The sequence below is a fragment of the Primulina huaijiensis genome, chromosome 8 (assembly GCF_012295235.1).
Source record: "Primulina huaijiensis isolate GDHJ02 chromosome 8, ASM1229523v2, whole genome shotgun sequence".
NCBI lineage: Eukaryota > Viridiplantae > Streptophyta > Magnoliopsida > Lamiales > Gesneriaceae > Primulina > Primulina huaijiensis.
Window position 1 is genome coordinate 11715875 of NC_133313.1, and position 4754 is coordinate 11720628.

General features: G+C 27.4%; 1 non-coding gene across 1 annotated transcript; it reads right to left on the reverse strand.

The window, feature by feature from the left end:
* Positions 1–109, reverse strand: LOC140983684 (small nucleolar RNA R71). Its single transcript, XR_012176476.1, has one exon. It is a non-coding gene; the product is annotated as a small nucleolar RNA R71 (small nucleolar RNA).
* Positions 110–4754: the final 4645 nt, after the last annotated feature.

Sequence of the window (4754 nt, forward strand, 5' to 3'; positions counted from 1 at the left end):
ACTCTTCTAAAAGACAAATTACTATTTTTTCTCAAAAACAAGGAGAAACATTTTATCAATGTTGGGATAGATATAAAGAATTACTTAATACATGCCCACATCATGGGTTTGAAACGTGGAGAATAGTTTTTCACTTTTATGAAGGTCTAATACCTAAAGATAGGCAAATGATAGAATTCATGTGTAATGGAACTTTTGAAGATAAAAACTCAAATGAAGCTATGGAGTATTTGGATTCATTAGCAAAAAATGCTCAAAATTGAGATAATATAGGCACAATAGAACCACCAACAACTAAAATCAATAATTCAACAAATGGTGGTGGTATCTCTATAATCTTAAAGATGATATAGATATTTAAGCTAAACTTGCATCTTTAGCAAGAAAAATTGACTAATTAGAAATGAAAAAGAGTGGTCAATTAGAAAGTATTCAAGAAATTGTTTGTCATATATGTAAAACACATGATCATACTACAAAAGATTGTCCACCATTACCTTCATTTAAAGAATGACTCCATGAACAAGCAAATTATGTTAACAATTATAAAAAAACAATACTAGATCCTTTTTCAACATCATATAATCCTGGATGGAAAAATCATCCTAATTTTAGTTGGAGGAATGATAATAATGCACAACCCTCACAACAATATTTTCAAAATAACCAAAATCATCAAGGTTATATTCCTTATGTTACATCTCCAAGAAAAAACTTTGAAGATGTAATTCATGCATTTATCCAAAAACAAGAATCTATCAATATTCAAAACAGTCATTCTATGAGTGATTTGAAAAAAACTCTTGCAAAATTTGCATCTGCACTTAATATTCATGAAAAAGGAAATTTCCATCTCAACCTCAACCTCAACCTAAACCTAAAAATCAAAATCAAGAATTAAAAAATGAAAAAATTGATCAAATAAAATCTGTTATACCCTTAGAAGTGGTAAAATAGTTAATGATCCATATAGTAATGAAAACAAGGATCATTTAAAATCAAAGAGTAAGGATGATAATCTTGATACTTTTGAAAATGATGATATCTTAAATTCTAAAAATAATATGTTGAATGATAAATCATCTGAAATAGTAAATGAATCAAATAAACCTCCACCATTTCCTCATGCATTAACAAATCATAAAAAACAAAAAAATGATTATGATATCTATGAAGTTTTTAAACAAAGAAAGATAAATATTCCATTATTAAATGCTATTAAACAAGTACCTTCATATGCAAAATTTTTAAAAGACTTATGTACTGTGAAGAGAAAATTGCATGTGAAGAATAAAGCATTCTTGGCTGAACAAGTAAGTTCTATTCTTCAAAATAATTATAGTCTAAAATATAAAGATCCTGGTTGTCCAAAAATTTCATGTATTATTGGAGAAAATAAGATTAAAAAAGCTTTGTTAGATTTGGGAGCAAGTGTGAATTTACTTCCTTATTCAGTTTATGAAAAACTTAATTTAGGAGAATTAAAACTCACTTCTGTTATTCTCTTACTGGCGGATAGGTCAATAAAAATACCTAGAGGTATTGTAGAAGATGTGTTGGTTCAAGTTGATAAATTCATATATCATGTATATTTTATTGTTTTGGATACACAACTAATTGAAGTACATAATGAAATTCTAGTAATATTGGGACAACCATTTCTAGCAACTTCAAATGCTTTAATTAATTGTCGAAATGGAATAATGAAATTGTCTTTTGGAAATATGACTCTAGAACTTAATGTGTTCAATTTATGTAAACTACCAAGTATTAATGAAAATGAATATGATAATGAAATTGAAACAATTGTGGAAGAAAATATACAAGAAGAAAACTTAAATCAACAATCTGAAATTTTTTCAATAGAAAATTTTGGGTCTGAAAATAATTTTAAAGAAGATGATAATACAAAACTTGAATTAAAAGTTTTACCATTCGAATTGAAATATGTATTTCTTGGTGAAAATAAAAATTTCTTGTTGCAATTTCTTCCACTCTTCTACCAAATCAAGAAGAAGATTTAATTAAATTACTTAAAAAATATAAAAATGTAATTGGATTGACTTTGAAAGATATAAAAGGTATAAATCCTTTAATTTGCACACATAAAATTCATTTGGAAGAAAATGCTAAAACATATCAACAACCACAAAGAAGGTTAAATCAACATATGAAGGAAGTTGTTAAGAATGAAGTATTAAAACTATTAGACGCTGGAATTATCTATTCAATCTCAGATAATAAATGGGTAAGTTGAACACAAGTAGTACCTAAAAAGTCAGGCATCACTGTTACAAAAAATGAAAAGGGAGGGTTATTACAAGCTGGGATTCCATCTAGTTGGCGTATATGTATTGATTATAGAAAATTAAATTATGCAACTAGAAAAGATCATTTCCCACTACCATTTTTAGATCAAATTCTAGAAAAAGTAGCAGGAAATTCTTATTACTGTTTTCTTGATGGGTATTCGGGGTATTATCAAATACCTATATCATTAGAAGATCAAGAAAAAACTACTTTCACTTGTCCTTTCGGAACTTTTGCATTCAAAAAAATGCCATTTGGTTTATGTAATGCTCCGGCTACTTTTCAAAGATGCATATTAAGTATTTTCAGTGATATGATTGAAGAATTTGTAGAAGTTTTTATGGATGATATAACTGTTTTTGGAAACTCATTTGAAAATTGTCTTAAAAACCTAGAGGAAGTATTAAAACGATGTGAAGAAAAAAATCTTGTTTTAAATTGGAAAAAATGTCATTATATGGTTAAATCTGGGATTGTGTTAGGTCATGTGATATCTGAAAAAGGAATTGAAGTTGATAAAGCCAAAGTTGATGTTATTGTTAATTTAACATCACCAACAACGGTCAAAGAAATTCGATCATTCTTGGGTCATGCAGATTTTTATAGAAGGTTTATAAAAAATTTCAGCATAATATCTAAACCAATTTCGAATCTTTTAACAAAAGATACACAATTTGAATGGCCTCAGAAATGTGAAAATGCTTTTAAAAAAATAATTAATCTTTTAATTACATCACCTATTTTACAACCTCCAGATTGGTCTTTACAATTTGAATTAATGTGTGATGCAAGTGATTATGCTATAGTAGCTGTGTTATGACAGAGAAAGGAAGGAAAACCGTATGCAATCTATTATGCTAGTAGAACCTTAAATAGTGCCCAAATAAATTATTCAACTACCGAAAAAGAATTACTTTCAGTAGTATTTGCATTAGATAAGTTTCGATCTTATTTAATTGGTTCTACTACTATTGTGTACACTGATCATTCTGCCGTAAAATATTTATCAAATAAACAAGATGCTAAGCCAAGATTAATACGGTGGATTTTATTGTTACAAGAATTTGATATTATAATTAAAGATAAAAAAGGAAAAGAAAATGTCGTAGCCGATATTTATCTAGAATAATGACTGAATCATCTCATAATGAAATACCAATAAATGAAAATTTTCCAGATGATCAGTTGTTTTATGCTACTATTATTCTCTGGTTTGCTAACATTGTAAATTTTATTGTGACAAATAAAATGCCTTCTCATTGGAATTCACAGGATAAGAATAAATTCTTCATAGAAGTTAAAAAATTTTATTGGGATGATCTTTACTTTTTTAATTATTGTCCTGACCAAAATTTTCGATGATGCATACCCGACAATGAATGAAGTAATGTTATTAAATTTTGTCATTCTGAATCATGTGGAGGTCATTTTTCATCCAATAAGACAGCTGCAAAAATCTTACAATGTAGATTTTATTGGCCGTCTTTATTCAAGAGATACGCATTTATTTTGCAAATCTTGTGAAAACTGTCAGAAGATGAGATCAATTTCAAAACGAAACATGATGCCTTTAAATCCAATCATAATTATTGAAATATTCGATAGTTGGGAGATAGATTTTATGGGTCCATTTCCATTATCTTTTGGATATACGTATATTTTAGTCGCTGTTGATTATCTTTCAAAATGGATTGAAGCAATTGCATGTAGAACTAATGATCATAAAGTTGTTATAAAATTTTTAAAATAAAATATTTTTAGTCGATTTGGAATACCTAGAGCAATAATTAGTGATGGGGGAAGTCATTTTTATAAATAAATCATTTTCTTCTTTGTTAAAAAAATATGGCATTACACATAAAGTTTCTACCCCATATCAGTAATGGTCAAGTTGAACTTGCAAATAGAGAAATAAAACAAATTTTAGAAAAAACAGTTTATCCAAATCGAAAAGATTGGTCTTTAAGATTAACTGATGCATTATGGGCATATAGAACTGCATTTAAGACATCATTAGGGATGTCACCATATAGGTTAGTTTTTGGTAAGCATTGTCATTTACCGGTTGAACTTGAACATAAAGCTTATTGGGTAATTAAAGCATTTAATATTAATTTAGATGATGCATCTAAATTAAGAAAATTGCAATTAAATGAACTTGAAAAATTAAGAAATAATATATATGAAAATTCAAAGATTTATAAAGATAAAAACTAAAGCCTTTCATGATAAAAATATTATGAGAAAGTCATTTGAAATTGGACAAAAAGTTTTACTTAATTCCCGTTTGCATTTATTTTCAGGAAAACTAAGATCGAGATGGTCAGGACCATTTATAATTAAATTTTTTTATCCTCATGGTGCTGTTGATATTGAAAATCCTAAAAATAATGACTTGTTTAAAGTTAATGGGCAAAGACTTAAGCTTTTTTATAGAAAATGAA